Below are 17,209 nucleotides of genomic sequence, written 5' to 3'. Positions count from 1 at the left end.
TTATCTCACTTCCCTTTCAACTCTGTTCTAGTTCTAGCCTTCACAGCCTCCTGCAGCAAGGAGTTCCACAGGTTAACTATTTGCTTTGTCAAGAACAACAACTTTCTCTTACTAGTTTCAAGCCTGCTACCCATTCCTTTCCTTTGGTGTCCTCTAGTCCTTCTTTATGGGAACTCAGGAAGAACTTTTCTGAATGCACCCTCTCCACCCAACCCCTGCTTTTAGAGACCTCTATCCTGTCCCCCCTCCGTCTCCTCTTTTCTAAGCTGAACAGTCCCAGTCTCTGTAGCCTCTCTTCATCTGGGACCTGTTCCCAACCCCTGATCATGTTAGTTGCCCTCCCCTCTCCCAGCCTTTCTCTTCCCCTCTCCCACCTCCTTTTCCCAGTCTCCCCCAGTTTTGTTCAATAAAGACAGAGTCAATGTTGGAAGAAACGTTATCTTTATTTTGTACATCAATAAGAAGGGGGGCTAGGGAAGGGCAAGTGGAAGGAGGTGAGGGAGGAATGGGGTACGAGCCCCCGATGGGGAGGACTGGGCTGGCTCTGCGGGCTTCTGGGGGTGGAAGCTCTCCTGCAGCCCCCCAATTACTCCCTCTCCCCAGATGGCAGCCTGCGGCAAGTGCAGCCGGGCTGATGGCCGAGTGGTGTGATGTGCCCAGTGTGGGCACTCAGGGCACTCCAAGCCAGAACTTCTTTGCAAGCGGGGCACCCCTTAGAACTGTGTGTCCGGGGTGGGGGTCGGGACCCTTTAAGCGCAGCCCTCGGCTAGCCTGAGACAGCATCTCCATGCTCTAAGTCCTCCTTTTATGCCCTGCCGGCACTGCTTCCGGCCATCATTAAGCCCTGTTCAGAGTCCACTCAATGTGGACTTACTAGTTCGAACTAGCAAAACGCTAGTTCGAACTAGTTTTTAGTTCTAGATGCGTTAGTTCGAACTAGCTTAGTTCGAATTAACTAATTCGAACTAAGTTAGTTCGAACTAGCGCTGTAGTGTAGACGTACCCTAGATGAGTTGATGTAGCCTGTTGAAGACCCTTTTGTACTCCCCAGGAGTATGCGTGCATACCCTGGTTGAGAACCACTGGCTTAGTGGATGGGGAAAGCTGTAGATGTGATACATCTTCATTGTTGTGGAACTATGTCAAAAGCCTTACAAGACAATCTTGTAAGCAAATTCAGGGAATATGAAATTACTTCAAGACGGATGAACAACTGGTGGAAAGACCAGGCCCAAAGAGACTTTATCAGTGGCTCACTGTCAAACTGGTGGAGTTAGCTAGTGGTGGCCTATGGCGAGATCTTTCCACTTCTCTCTCTCTTCTGTAGTCAGTCACTCAGCTTGAGAGCAACTAAGGGCCTGTCAAAGGCAGATCCAGATACAACCCTAATTACATACCAGGACACCTCACTTCACATATTTAAAACTTTAGCATCCTACTAGCATGTGATGGTCCCATCCAGCAAAGCACTTAAATACATGTGCCAGTTTAAGCATGTAAATAATCCCACTGGCTTCAATTGTCCTTTTTTCTTGCTTAAAATTTTACACATGCTGAAATGCTTTGCTGAATCGGGCCTAAAATACCTAAACTTTCGATATAGATCTGCTGCTACTGACCACACCAACCAATTTAGCTAGAGACACTTGTCAGTACAGTAAAGAATAGTAGGGAAGATCAAGAGTGCATTGAGAGAGAGAGAGAGATTCTCTGCTTGGCAGGGAGGTGAAGAATGTCAGAGCATTTCTGAAATGCTAACAAGCATTAATTGTACCTGCTGTGTTAGCACATACAGATTTCAATCTTTCCTCCAGAGCAAAAAGGTCAGCAAACTAGTCTGGATGACCGCCTAAATCAATTGGTAGCTCCAAAGAAAAGCAACGATTATGGCATGTGCCCTGAACCTCTGTAATAGAATATCGTTTAGCCTGTGCAAGCCAATCCTCCCTGGCATCATGAACTGGTAGACGCAGAGCCTACCTGCTGGACACTGCCTCTCCAAAACGTCCGCATCAGATATCAAAAAGAAAACCCACTTTTCCCACCAACTGTATTTCATGCACAGTATCGAGAGCTCCTTCCTGCCTCAGACACAACGAAAATCTGGAACCAACAACTAGATTTTGGGAGCAACGGCTGCAGTGAAGCAAGCACAAGAGGATGTGTTAGCCAACATGATAACTGAAACCTTTAACCCATCACAGTAAGTCAGAAACAAATACCACAGCTGGCTTTGTTTAATGGCCAGATAATTACACCACCAATAACACTCACAGTTCTGCATTATAAGAAACAAGGAAGGCCTGGCCTTCATCTCTCTGAATTCACAGCAGCATCATTTACAAAAATGAAAATAAACCCCTACCTCTTAGCAAGATTTCCCTGTTGATTGTCAGGGTTATGCCCATGGTATATATACTTAATAGGCCAGGCCAGCTTCTCAGCAGCTGTGCATCAGGATCTTTACACTGGATTCAACAGAGCCACAGCAGTGTATATCAGCTGAGGATTTGGCCCCAGAGTCCACAAAAGAACCCAAGTGGTCACGTAAAGCTTGTGGTTTGGCTGACCAAATAATCCCGAACATAAGAGAATGAAAAGCATCCAAGAGGCTCAACAAACAGCAAATCTCTGAGCTGTTTCCCAGGCTCCCAGTCCTCCTTCAATGCATCTCTCTTTGGGCTGCATCTTGCCCTCAGAGGTTTATACCTTCCCTGAAGGTGACAAGCGAACAGTTCCCCTGGATCTGAGCTCCCCCAGGGCAGGGGGTGATCTCCCCGCTCCCCCTTGGTTTCTTGATGCACAGTGGCACTTACCTTTATTAGTGAAACTGAGATGAGCAGCTGTTAGGGTCCCTCTCTGGAGCTTCAAACAACCTGTACCACCAATCAAACCTCAGGCTGTAGCCTGCTGGGTTCAGTAAGGAACTACTCAGGAGTGCTTGACTGGCTGGAAGCAATATGAAGCAGGGTGATGACTGACTTTCTCTGCAGCATTACTGACTGCCCACTGTGGCAGATGAGATACATACTTGCATGTACCAGAGGAGGGATTTACTAGGCCAGTTTTTATCTTCCTACATATAATGTCTCCAGTTCTCCTCCTCCACCTCCTTCCATTGCTCTGGTAGAGCAGATGAGGAGAGGGAAGTGCTAACAGCTTTCATTAACAGGACTTAATTGGCTTTGATTTTGCATGTAATGAAAGAGCTTTACACCTCGTGGCTCAGCAGCTCCACCTGGTTTTAGAAATATTCCCCAACAAGAAGAAGCTATACCACACTGGAGTTAAAGATGAGAACAGATAGGTGCTTTTGAAAATGTCACCCCCCGAGCTTCTAAGTCTTATCAACTTTGCATGAAACTTCAGCAAAGCAAAGATGTGTTTGGTGCACAGAAGGCCTATACACAGGGGGGTGTGAAGAGTGCGAAAGCATCTCCCCATGGTCTCCAAGTAAGCATGCTCTGGCTGGCCAGGAGAGGGAAGGAGCAGCACGCTGCCCGAGCCTCCCTCCCCCATGCTCTGACCATCCAGGGCAAGGCTGGGGCTGATTTCCCTGCTTACTTGGGGAATCATGGGGGGGCAATCACACCCTTGCAATCCATATTTTAAAAAAAGCACCCCTCCAGAAATTCCTGCATATGGGCCTGCACAGTTAGCTCTGTTCATGTCTCATATGAAGACATGGGCTTGTACTTGGGCTAGTCACCCAAATGCAAGCCCATCAGGGATCCTGGGTACATACTCCGGTTATTAGCCCATGCTGAAGTCAGTCCCCTCAAGTCTTCTCTACTAAAGCTACAATTAAAGCTAGTGCAGGCATGTCTGCATGTGCCACTTGCAGTGTGGCTGTTTGCTACGTTAAGCACCGATTAGAGACTACAAGGAGAGCTGAAACAGATTCAGGAATTGCTGGACTCTGGACTGCCATAATGGAGGAATATGTGGCATAATTAAAAAGTGAGACTTATCTCAGAGTAAGATTGCACTTCAGAGAAATTCAAAGAGCTTGAAATCAAGGATCGGTATAAAGGCATGCACATCTGAAGGAAAGACTGTAGTAGCATTCTTCAAAACCCTGCTCCTACCGATGCTCAGTCTAGAAACAACGAACAACATGAGCACTAATTCCTAAATCTAATGACAAAAGTCACCTAGACTTTAGTGTGGTAGAGGAAAGGGTATTATCAGTTTTTCAGCCAGCCCAAGAGCTACACCCTCCAGAAAGACACTGATCTTTCAAGTGATTCCATGCCAGCAGGATTTCAACCCAGCATATAAGAAACCAATAGACGGTTCTATATCCCACAAAGTCAAAAATATTCCCCATCATGGACTTAAACTCTCTGACTCACCAGATGGAACAAATGGTGACCAGTAAAGAAAACCAGACCCCACATCCTCAGACTAATCTGTACACACATCTATATCAAGCATCAAAATCCAAGTCCCTGGGTGGGGCTGCCTTGTACCATTCCACTAGTAGAGTGGCCCTAAAAATGTGTAAACAGACAGGGATGGACCATAGGGGGTTCCTTCAGTGGCACGGAGCTACACAATCCCATCTCTGCAACTGCTGTAAGGAGCGTGCTCAGGGCTTCCATGGATCCCAGCAACTCCTGGGCTACGTCTACACTGCGCATTGTTGTGCAAGAAGATATGCAAATGAGGCACAGCGGTGAATATCACCGTGCCTCATTTGCATACCTAATGAGCTGCCATTTTGCAGAAGGGGCTTTTGCACAAGAAGCAGCTGTCTACACTGCTCCTTCTTGGGCAAAAACCCCTCTGGCACAGGAGCCTTTCTTCCTGAAAATAAGCAGCAGATCAGCTCCTGCGCAAGAGGGATTTTTTGCACAAGAAGGAGCAGTGCAGACAGCTGCTTCTTGCACAAAAGCCCCATCCGCAAAAATGGTGCCTCATTAGGTATGCAAATGAGGTACCACACCTCATTTGCATATCTTCTTGCACAACAACGCGCAGTGTAGATGTAGCCCTAATGTCTTGGCCCCTTGAAAGCTTTGGCACCCAAGGTAAGTAGTTGTGCATGAAGTGTAGAGCAGCCTCCAGGTCGAGGGAGCACAAAGGTAGTTTAAAGCCATCTTTAGTGATGCGTGTGCACTCCCCACCCTCTACGAGTTATAAACTCTTTCTTGGCTACAGCTGAAGACCTATGGCCCAGACTTTATTTATACAATAGTTTGTTGGCTTGTGATCTGCTCTACACCATTTAGTCAAAGTCCTTTCTTACAGCTCGAAGGCTGTGGAGTTCCAAACACTGGTATCTTAGTTACATGAACTGTTAGGGGCTTTAGCGTGAAAGGAAGTTTCTCCTCTCTCCTAGAACTTTGAGACACTTTCCTCTCATTCCTTTTCCATTAAGTAAGTGCTTGTCATTTCCTGACACATGCTCGGCGAGAGCTGTGATATTCGTGGAGCAGTTCATTCCCAGGGACCTAGGCATATTTGATGTGGTTAGGTGTTAGGAAGCCACAGGGACTGATCATTAGGGGGAAAAAAAAATCACATTTCACAGTCATCCAAGTTGGAGGATGGATGACGTTTTCTTTAGGCTCTTTTGTGCCTCCATAGCAAAACCCAGCCCACCACACTTAGTGCTAAATCAGCCACTAGCATTGTGATTGTAACATGGTTACTCTAAAATATGTGTTGATTTATTTCTAGTTTTCTAGCATTTGAAGCACCATGCAGGTGTGTAATATATTCCCTTACGAAGCTCTTTCGATAAAAGCGATTTAATGAAAAAAAATTATGTAGGTTATTTATGTCACATGAATAGTACTGTAGCTCTTGTCAATATCTGTGTATGAACTTTATCATATTCACTACTTAACTTAAAAATGCTTTCCTGCATGTCCAAAGGTTTTATTTTCATCTAATATATATTTCAGTCTGTCTGTCTATCCATCTGTCCAAGAACTCCTAACAGCCAGGACCACCAAATTCAGTATGCAGCTTCCTCTTATCATAACTTAAAGCCAGGTAAAGGTTTGGCTGTGTCAGGAAAATGGGATGTGCCTGGAATGGGATTGCTTCTCATAAATGTATACAGAAAAGAGACAATCACCAAGCAGATGAAAGGGGCTGGTGGAGGGACACCCCCTGTCTGGGACTGTCCCAGTCTTGGGCTTTCAACCCCCCAACCTACTCCCCACACACACTTTAGGGAGGGTGGAGTGGAATCTGAAGCTCCTACCACCTCCAGTTCAGACGGGAACACCACTGGCTGTTCCCCTTCGTCAGGGAACTATGCGAAGTGCACAGTTTGCTGCATTTCTCACTCCACCTGGGGTGCACAAGGGGCAGACAAACCTGGACCTGTCCCAGCTGGGGGAAATGCACCCTAGCTGCGCCTGCTGGAGTTGCAGTGACCATGGAGAGGTGCTTCTTACCTGGCCCTAAGGTGCTGGAGTGAGAGAGGGCTGGGGTAGTCCTCTCTCCCTGGGGCAGCATGCAATCTGAACCCCTCATCCCCAACCCCACCCCAAAGCAAAGATTTCAATGAAGCATGTACATTTTCATTTTATTTTCCAAAAGCTAAAAAATAATAGAATTAAGGGCCTGAGGTAAATTTTCTAATATTATAGATATAGACATATATGCTCTTAAATGAGCAAAACCATCCAAACTGAAAAGAGGCAGGGATGGGCAGACATATGCTTATGATTACTCCTAAATAAAGTGCATAGGAACAGCGAGGGAGTCAACAGTGCAGCATAAATGAAACTCCCAGGGCTCACCTGCATTAGGGATTTTTATGCTAATCTAGCTATGGGAATGTTCACCTACAGTGTGGAGTAAGTGCATTAGTATAGCTACACCAGTGCAAAAATCCCTAATTCTGACAAATCTTTAGGGATATAGGTCCAGATTTTCTGGTCTGGCTAATAATATACACCCCAGCACAGCAATGATGGGGTGAAAGGATGGGAATAAAAACAAAGGGATTGATTAGAGCGTGATCCAGTCCCCTGCATACTTTAGAGCAGCCTCAATCCGCACCACACATCTTCTGATGACCTTTTAATTCCTCTCTCCAATTCTGAGTGATTGACACAGAGATCAGGCACATACAATACTTATTCATCATGCTCTAATCTCAGTGGCCAAGATTTTCTAAAGTTAGGTTTTCAAAGTAACATTTTCAACATTTGAGCAGCCTCATCACTCAGGTGCTCTGGGAAATTTTACTCCCAAATCTGTACTTAGATCTCTAACGTGATCGGACTTTCACGTGCTGATAACTTAAGAACTCCCATCTAATCAGTGGGCACTGCTGGGCACTTAACACTCTTGAAAATCAGGTTGTTTATTTAAGTTCTTAAATATGGCTTTAATATCTAACCAAAGGCTTCTGTTTCTGAAGATCTTGGTCCATAATGTCAGTTTGACCTGAGAATAAACTATGGAGCGACAGATTTAAGAAATAAGTTTCAAAGAAATGAGCATTTTTCTCTGAGATAAATGTCAGGTTAGACCCTGGGGCAGACCCGGAACATCATACTAATCTTGAGGAGTTATTGCATTATACATTAAAAAGCAGTCTCTGAGCAGGGACTGGATTGAACACCGACTCATGGGCAAACCTCAGAAAACCCTACATCAGCTCAGAGTGACAATCCAAAGCAACCACTGCTCTGATATAATCCACTGGAAGAATGAGCAAATTATTCCTCCTAAGGGAATACAGGAGTTAATTAATTCAGTTCCCTTGCCACAGGAACTTGTGAGACAGATATGGTCTCTGCTTTATCTCTGACTGATATCGTCTTTAATATCAATATTCTCTTCTTTGTCTGCTTCCCCTTCAGATTTCCTTGGAGGCCATCTGAAATTTGGCCTGCATTTTAATGATTAAGGAATGCAACTTGCCACATTTGGTAGCACAGAGAGATCTTAGATCAAGTCCAAAAGATATTTTCCATACAAAGGGAAAGAGCACGAAGACCTATCTTAGAAATCATCACCACAGCTTAAAACCCTCCAAATGCTTAGACATAACAGGCCAGATTCTCACTGCTGCTCTAACTTGCAAACAGTTGCAAAGAATCAGTCCAACTCCTACCCAGCATCCTTAGGGCTCACTGTGCTCCAGCCATGCCTGCTCCTGCCAATAGCATGCTGATGCTGGTGTATGCCTACTCAGGAGAGGCACACGCACATACCAATATCCTCATGTTGTTTTCTCAAATATTTCTCTTAGCGTGGCAGGAGGGAGGGGGAAAAATCACCTTTTCCCCCTAGGAATCTCATTTCAGAAGGATTCCAGGTTGCTTCCACTATAGCCAGGTTATTTTTGCCTTTCTGAATACTGGGCGGATGAATATGCACAGGTAACTGGATTGTGTTTTGGTACTCTCAAGGCAACCTAACACTAAGAATGAATCCATTAAAATAATGGAATGGATGGCCCATTCCATTACTGCACCATAAAATTTGATAAAGAAATTAATTGAGTCACCTGTGCTACTTACCTGACAATGATAGATTACTCCCTATAAAATATTTTCTAGTGTTTTGCCTAATTCAGTTTTAAATATCTCTGGGTCTTCGAGTAGTCAATTGGGAGTGAGCCTTCTATAGGTGTCACTGGCAGGCAGCTGTGTTCTGAAAAGGGGACTTGTGACAGGGTGGACCAGGCCCTCAGGCCAGACAAGGGCCATAGAGAAGTTCTCCAAAGGAGGCTAGAGTGGCTGCACAGAAACCAGCCAATCATAAGAAGCTGCAGGACCAGAGTCAGCTCAGTGTCTCTAGTCTAGAGCCTTGAAGGAGTATAGACGGGGGTGGGGGAGAAAAGGGGTGACTGGCTGCCTGAGGGAGCAGCAGCACCATGGAGAGCACCATGGGGAGAGTTACTGTGGACTATGGGACTTGACATACAAGCCCTAAAGGTGGAGGAGCTGGCCCCCTGTTAAGTGTGTATCCCGGGAGGGGTGTGAGTGATTCACACAGAGTATGACTTGGCAGGAAGGCTGAGTAGCTGAAAAGGCTGAAGAACAGAACGAGTGCAGGCAAATACACTTGACCAGATAGGGATGCTTGGAGGAGGTGAGTGCCACCCCATTACAAGACCCTATAAAAGTGACTACTGTTCTCATTTCTTATCAATCTCCATGTCAAATGCGCTCCGATTACAAACAGAAAGGCAGCTTTGGTAAACTGCCAGTCTTATACACACAGCCTACTCATGATAGGTTCTTTCCAGCTCATCTGTCACCATCAATAAGAATAAACGTGTTGGATGCCCAAAAAAGCATCAGATGAACTGGGGCATTCCAGTTCCTCCTGCTATGCAACTCCATTCCCTTGCGCCTGATCCACTTCCCACATAAGTCAATGGAAAGACTCGCTGCTTTCAGCAGGACTTGACACAGGCCCTTAATGGGGTTGCGCAAGCATAACTAGAATTTAGGATTCTTATCGACATTCAGTAGCTGTTTACTCTGTGCATAGTCCTACTGGCTCCAGGGGGACTTGACATGGCCTAAGCCTGGCTCATACTGAGAAATACCCATCTGTTGGGCCCTGGGCTCCACACAGCTAGTTCTGATGGCTGGAACGTTTTCCAAGCCAGGCACAGAATTGGAACTGAGCTGAGGAGACTGGGGACAGGCTCTGGATCACAGTCCAGAGGTAGGTCGAATCAGGATCAGAGTCCAGAAGCAGACTGAGGTTGAAACTGGGCTGGAGTCAGTGCAAGGATCTGGGGATCAAGAGGCAGGTGCAGGCTTAGAGCAATCAGGAACAGAGCTGGAGCAGGGTCAGAACAGAGCACAGACAAGGCTGTAACAAGGCTGGGACAGGATGGAAGTTCTGTAACATGACAAGGCATCCGGAGGGCTGGTGAGAGTGAAATACCTGTGCCCTGCAGTCATCTGACTAGGGCTCCGCCTATGAACAGGTGAGGGTTGAGTCTCTGCAGGCTCTCTTGAGGGACGCATTAGTGCAGCTGAGTTGCTGGAGCAAACCTAGGCAATGAGTCATGGAAGGTTCTGCTGGAGAGGTGAGTCATTGTGCCTTTGATTTGCCAGGGATGGGTAGGCGCAAGTCCGCCCATATTTTAAAAACCCCCTCAGCCTAAGGAAGAAGCCACTGGACCTTGGCATCAAAAGAGTTCAGGAGACAATTAATTAGAAAAGAGGGATGGGACTGAGGTAATAGCAGGGGTGGGGAACCTAAGGCCTGGGGGCCAGATGTGGCTCCCAGCTTGCCTGGGGCTTGGAGCTCCTCTCCAGCATTGGAGAGCCCACGCTGGCACTCCAGATCCCCCCCCAATGTCCTACCATGGAGCTGGAAAAACACACACACACACCCGTCTAGCCTGGGCCCCCTAGACCCGGTGTGTGTTTCTCCTTCTCAGTTAGGGGCCACATCAGTGAAGTTTGGTTTTTCTTTTTTGCTTCTCACTTGTGTGTGACCCTGGACTGACTTTTCTGTGGGTCTGTGGCCCTCGACTCAAAAAATTGTCATGGGTTGTCATGTCATGTCATGTCATGTCATGTCAAAAGCATGGAGACAGAGGGGGACACTGAACAGAGAACCCTGGACAACATCCACTGCTTCTTGAAGGCATCTAAGGAGCCAGTGGATGCGGTCCAGAGGAACTCTGCCTGAACATGAGCCAGAGAGGAGGGAAAGAGGCCCTGCATTTACAGAGCACCTCCCCATCCGGCATCCTCCTCCTGGTATATTGGATGGTCACCCGGGCCAGCACCAGGAAGTTGATGAGGAGGTCTTGTGACATCACGGGGCCACAAATGGGGTGCGCGCAGAGCATGTGTTATGTGGAGAAGTGCAGCCAAAATCTGTGGAGATATGGGAATAGGGATTACAACCTGGTGTACTTGAGGACTGTGTGTGCAGGGTATCCTTCATGCCCCAAAAGGGAGGAGAAGTCTTTGTAGCTACGTGAGCAGCTCTGGTCCAGCTGCGGCTTTGCCTCACATACCTCAATCTGGCCTGCAGTAAACAAATTCTATTGATGATGCACACAATGGAAGATCTAGCTCACTCAAACTGTAGCTATTCTGGGTCTGCAAAGCTCATAAAAACAAAGAGCAATACCTACTTTTTCCTAGGGAAAGTACATGTTTTTGCTCTGACTACAGGCCTGGACTGGAAATTCACCTTTGCCCTAAGGGTAGCAGCCCCTATATTATGTCTTTCATAAAGCAAATTCAGGATCGGTTCCCCTTTAAATGGGTAAGGCACATTCAGGTGTACCGTAAGGCTGAAGTACTTCATGACTCCAGAAAGAAAACTTATTACCAGCCAGTTGTGCCAATTTTACTGCTATTAATGTGAGGAAGTGCAAGATGCAAAAGAATGCACAAACCTCTGAAAGAATTCATTGAGCTGGAGATAGACATTCATCCAACAGTGCAGATGTGCAGATGCTGCAAGCAGGTAAATGTTTTGTTGTATATAAGGACGATCAAAATGTTATAAACATATCTAGCTAGTTCCTATTCATGCATTTTACAACTATAGTCAGTGCCACCAAGATAGGAAAAATGTAGCTGGTATCATAAGCTCAACCATTTGGGACAAACCATTCCCTCCTGCAGCAAAACCCATGGAGGAGACGAGTTCTGCAGAATCTCTCCTGAAGTATTGGGTAGGAGAGGGAGGGTCTGGCCCCTGGGAGAATGAATTGCAAATTCCACACCCAATTCCCCTCCAGTGACCCTGCAGTTCTGCACTGGCTTTTGAACCCTGGTGTCATTTATTCTCTCCATCTCCCCCAAACCAGCACGAGTTCCTCTTTAAATGGGTGAGACACATTTCCCACCCCAGAGCAGGTGTAACATGAAAGGAAGTACAGTCCCAGTGGCAGAATATACTGGAGATTCATAACCATTCTGTTGAAAATTCATTTCAGAAATTGGCATGTTATATACACTAGTTGACTACAAGTCAAGAGCACACTGGAAACTGGTTAGTGCAATAATGACTATGCTGTTACTTGCCAGTGGGACTGGCTGCAAACCTTCATTGGGCATTTCTAATCTTTCAAGTTAGAGGATAAATTAAGTTTTAAATTAATGGAAATTACCTATCTCTTAGAACTGGAAAGGACCTTGAAAGGTCATTGAGTCCAGTCCCCTGCCTTCACAGCAGGACCAAGTACCATCCCTGACAAATTTTTGCCCCAAATCCCTAAATGGCCTCTGCAAGGATTGAACTCACCACCCTGGGTTTAGCAGGCCACTGCTCAAACCACTGAGCTATCCTTCCCCCCCAATATATGGGTTTTTCCTCCCTCAGAAATATCTGATAGATAAGGTTGCAAATATTTGGCCTGGTATAGAAAAAGAGACTAAACTCTATTATGCCTTAACTATCTTTTTCTTAAGTTACTCATGTGGCAATATTGTAGATTATTTCTCCTTTATGATAGGTGCTTGAAAAACAGCTCTCTCTAGCTTTGTAATTCCTCCAGTAACCTTCACTGCACCTCAACTCTCGTGCAACACAAAAAAGATCATTTCCTCAGACTAGACAAGTTTAGAAGTCCTCAAGCAAACCATTTCAGAGCTGTGATGAGCCAAAAGAAACGGCTAGAAGGAGTTGCAAAACTGAAAGTGTTCAGAAACCTCCCTCCAGCCCCATTTCCTCACAACAGAGTGTTCACCTTGAACTACATTTCCTGGCTGAGATGTGCCACGTACAGTTCCCAACAAATTGATTTAACAACGATGGAATTGCAGAGTGTGTGTCAAAATCTGATTCATAATAAACAGGAAGCTTGCTACAATCTTAACTTTGGAAGGATAGCCAGTCTTTCCACAGTGCTAACCAGAGCTCAACTCATTTGAAAAATAAAATTAACTAAATTAATAATTCTGTAATTTCCCAGATAATAATCACTCAGATTAAACTGTAGCTTTTACTACAATTTCATTTTCAGCAATTGTGTAGAGCCAATGCCACTGCACCATTTGTAACATGAACTGGGTTCTACCAATATTGATGTGATATTTTGTTAAGTTATGTATTTCTTCATAATCCCAGAGGATATTGAGGGGAATGAAAATCCATAGCCTGATGGAAATTATTATTTTGTGGGTTGCCTGTTTAGCTTCAAGATGTGATTTGTTAAAAAAAAAAACATGCCTGGTAGGAAATACATTCAATGTGTTCTGAAACAATCCAGTTCAATTTACACATACTCAGAAAGTCACCACAGGAGAAGAATATGGAATACTAAAACTAAAGTCTTTTCCATTTTGCAAAGCTGGTGTGAGAATTGACCAGCCCAGCACAATGTCCACACACGTTCACTGTTTATCATGGTGATACCTGGAGGGGTGGGTAAGAGAAGATTACCCAGAATGAGCATGCATGCCTGTTTATTAGTGTAGTAGATAGCATCGAAATAAAATATATAGAAGTTAATGAAACAATTTTACGATTCTGACTTTAATCAACCCTCTGTTTTAAATCAAACTGAAGAAAATTAATAAATAGCAAATAAAAGCAGGATGCCCCTAAATATAGTACAGAGAAAAAAAAGAGTCCATTTTAAAGATTAATTTCAGAGAAGGAAAGAACGAGCGACTTACCTCAATTACAGGCTGGAAAGAGGCAATAATGATACACCTACATCCTTCCTTTCTGATGCAACTAATTTTAGGTCTTTTGATAGAAATCTGAAAGGAAATACAAAACACAATTGCATATAGCTGCCTTTCCTGCAGAGTGCCTAAACAAAGTAGTAACAGGCTACCAGTAAAAAGAAATGAGTGAACAAATTACAACTCAAAAATATAATTCCTACAAAATAAGAGGAAAAAGAATATTGCTGTCCTGAAAATTCCTTGTATGTCTTACAAAATGTTAAGTGAATGAAGCCATGCAGGAATTAAATTATACAGAGCCAGACTGACCCTTCGAGATACACCACTACTCTGAATAAAGTGACAACAGGCATCAATTTGTCTCCATAACAAAGATGACACACTAATCTTGCAAACCACTGAAGAGTTAAACTATCAACATTTCCACTAAGAAGGCAGCTTTGCATTGGCTGAAATACTACAACTTTGCTAACTTGTCTCTCCCTAGCAAACTCTGCTCCTTGCTAAAGCAACACTTGAATGTTAAATGCTTTGGTCCGGAGTTCAGCTACTGACCTGCAATGAAAGCCTTGTGTTCAGCTTCAGCGTTTCCTGACAGCAAACAATCTACGGGGAGGGGAAACAGTTTCATGGAATGAACTGTTAAAAAAAGAAAATCCTCACATAAGCTATCCCTGAGGGGAAAGAAAGAATCCACAAGCTTTAAACTGGCCGGGCAGATTTAAACGGAAGGGGAAAAAAGGCAGCTCTTTCTGTTGCGTCAAAGAGTCCACTGTGCAATAGGAACAGTGAACTGAGTTGTTAAACGGGCAAGCCCTCACTGGAGACAGCTCTTCAGTATGCTCTCAGCATCTTTCCCAGAGCTGGCTGGATGCAGTCCCATTCCTCTTACAGAAAAGCCATGCTACTACCAGTCAGACAATCACTGAAGGACAGTTTCAGTACACATGCCATTTAGCTGGCTTTCCGACACAGCATGAGGACAGTTAGATACTCCTTGTGTATTTATGTATAGGAAATGGGGAAAACATCTCTGCATATTCTAATCAGCAATTTTGTCGATGAACTACCACAACTTGTAAAGAGAATCTTATTGACTGTATAATCCCCCCTCTCTTCCTTATGTTAGTTAATGTACTTAGAAAATAGTTCTAGGAAGGGGCTGCACTTATACAATGCTTCTCTTACTTGGGGAGAGACATTCCATAGACCACTGATGGTTCACAGACCCACTTGTTGGTTGATTGCCCCCTTTGTTATATCTGGCCAACTCATTGTGTGCAGGGAGGTAGCCCAGGCATAATTAACTAATTGCCTTTATTTCAGAATAGCTATGTAGAGACTAGTCACAATTCAGTTATCAATTGTGTCACCAGTGTGTGCAGGAGGATCACAAACCAGGTAAAATATCTGGCCGGGGGGGGGGGGGGGGGGGGGGGGAGAGTAGTATAATAGTTACAGGATGGGCAGTAGCCAAACCTACTATTAAGGCTGCCTAATGCTTTCTATTATAAAGCAGTTTTCAGGTGCCTATAATTTTTGAAATTTCAGCTTCAATGACTGAAATGCACCATATGTGGTGTCTGCATGAAGCTGTATTTTATAAATTTGATCCAAAAAGGTTATGCTATTTTTGAGCATGAGATCAATGAATAATCAGTACTTTGGGTTAATTTTTTTTTAAATTAACTTTTGAACAGATCTAGCACTGCAGGTGTTTGGCACAGAGACCTGGAATGAGAAGGGTAGCCCTGGGGTCAAAGAGGTGCCTTTTTCTCCTCCAACAACCTCTCTCTCAGTTTGACCAAGTTATAAGCAATGAAAAATTGCTATTTGTGCATGCATCCCAGGCTGACACACTGATAGGAGAGTAACAATAGGAGAGGTGAATACCTTCTGGAAGCAGAACTTCTCTGTCAGCTCCTCCCTTGCAGCCCCAAAGTCCATAGCTTCCTCTCTGTGGTAGCACTGGGCTTTCAGAAAGTCTCTGATGAAGCTCCACACCAAATGCTCTTAAGTAATGTAGGTAGTCATGGGATAAAAATGAAGGTCTCTCATGGATCAATAAGTGGTTCAAAGTCAGAAAACAAAGGATAGGAAAAAATGGTCACTTTGCACAAGGGAGAGAAGTAAACAGAGGGATGTAACAGGGTGCCCATCTCACAGAAGGCACATTGTTAGGACAATTAATCTGCTAGGCTGCACCTGCATGAGAGCCAGATGGGCAAAGGCAGGCTGAGCTTGTACAAAGGCAGCAAGCTGAGAACAGCAGTGTGCTGCAGGACAGTAGTAATTGACAACTTCTGTGAATTCAATACAGATTTCAAAAAGCCATTTTGAAAAATCAATGAGTAAAGGTACAGGAACCACAGTTAAGTGAAAAAAAAATCATTCAAGGTACTAGAAGAATAAATAATATTAGGCATGTCAGGAAAGGAGAACTGGCATTAACACAATGGACAAGGGGATTAGGTAGCATACAATTTGCTCTCTGTCCATTATGCTGTTAGGTGGGTTACTTAAGAGCATGCTGAAGTTTAACAGAGTAGAATTAGGAAGAAACAAGGAGGAAACATAGCTAGAGAAAGAATAAAGAAGATACAACTGTCTGAGGAGAGATGATGAATCTATGTTCATGAAACTCACATTAACAGTGTTGCTCTTTCTCCCTCTCTAGCAATCAGACCAAATAAAGAGGGTTATGAGTTTCATATTGCCTCTAAGGGTACATCTACCCATCAATTAAACACCCACAGCCAGCCCACAGCTGACTTGGACCAGGAGGGTGGTAAAACTGTTTTGTAGATGGCCTTAGGTTGGAGTCTAAGATCTGGGACCCTGCAGGGCTGTAACCAGGGCAGGGCAAGTGGGGCGGCTGCATCATAATCAGGGGCACATAGTCTCAATAAGTAAAAATAATAAGCTTCAGAAGTAAAGAGCGCCACATGTGCTAGCCTAAGGAGAGGGGGCACATCATTAATATTTTGCCCTGGGCACAAAAATAACTAGTTACGGTGCCAGGATCTAGGGAGTGTAGCATTCCCTGGTGTACAATCTGGACTGTTGAACAACTGTATCCCCTCAGTTCTTGGCTGTGCAAGCAGCCACTCCGGATCTGCTCTTACCATAGCAATGGGGGAATGCTGTCACCCCGGTGATGGGGTGGGGAAGGAGAGGTGCTATCACCATGGCGACAGGGGAATGCTGTCACCCCGGTGATGGGGTGGGGAAGGAGAGGTGCTATCACCATGGTGACGGGGGAATGCTGTTACCCTGGTGATGGGGTGGGGAAGGAGAGGTGCTATCATCATGGCGACAGGGGAATGCTGTTACCCTGGTGATGGGGTGGGGAAGGAGAGGTGCTATCACCATGGCGACGGGGGAATGCTGTTACCCTGGTGATGGGGTGGGGAAGGAGAGGTGCTATCACCATGGCGACGGGGGAATGCTGTTACCCTGGTGATGGGGCGGGGAAGGAGAGGTGCTATCACCATGGTGACGGGGGAATGCTGTTACCCTGGTGATGGGGCGGGGAAGGAGAGGTGCTATCACCATGGTGACAGGGGAATGCTGTTACTCCGGTGATGGGGTAGGGAAGGAGAGGTGCT

General features: G+C 45.1%; 1 protein-coding gene across 7 annotated transcripts in view; it reads right to left on the bottom strand.

Moving 5' to 3' along the window:
- CSGALNACT1 (chondroitin sulfate N-acetylgalactosaminyltransferase 1) overlaps positions 1-17,159 on the bottom strand; it is a 75,924-nt gene extending 58,765 nt beyond the window's left edge. For 2 of the 7 annotated variants that reach the window (XM_075929294.1, XM_075929293.1), the window contains exons 1-2: positions 14,157-14,480; positions 13,587-13,673 (exon numbers count right to left, since the gene is read on the bottom strand). The gene's annotated coding sequence lies outside the window, so the exon portion shown is untranslated. Of the gene's footprint in view, positions 1-13,586; positions 13,674-13,910; positions 14,123-14,156; positions 14,481-15,494 lie in introns of those variants that run through there. The other 5 variants (XM_006125365.4, XM_075929296.1, XM_006125363.4 and 2 more) reach the window with 4 other exon arrangements.
- Between the last annotated feature and the right edge of the window lie 50 nt (positions 17,160-17,209).

The sequence above is a fragment of the Pelodiscus sinensis genome, chromosome 5 (assembly GCF_049634645.1).
Source record: "Pelodiscus sinensis isolate JC-2024 chromosome 5, ASM4963464v1, whole genome shotgun sequence".
Lineage (NCBI taxonomy): Eukaryota > Metazoa > Chordata > Testudines > Trionychidae > Pelodiscus > Pelodiscus sinensis.
This window is presented reverse-complemented; position numbering and strand designations above follow the sequence as displayed.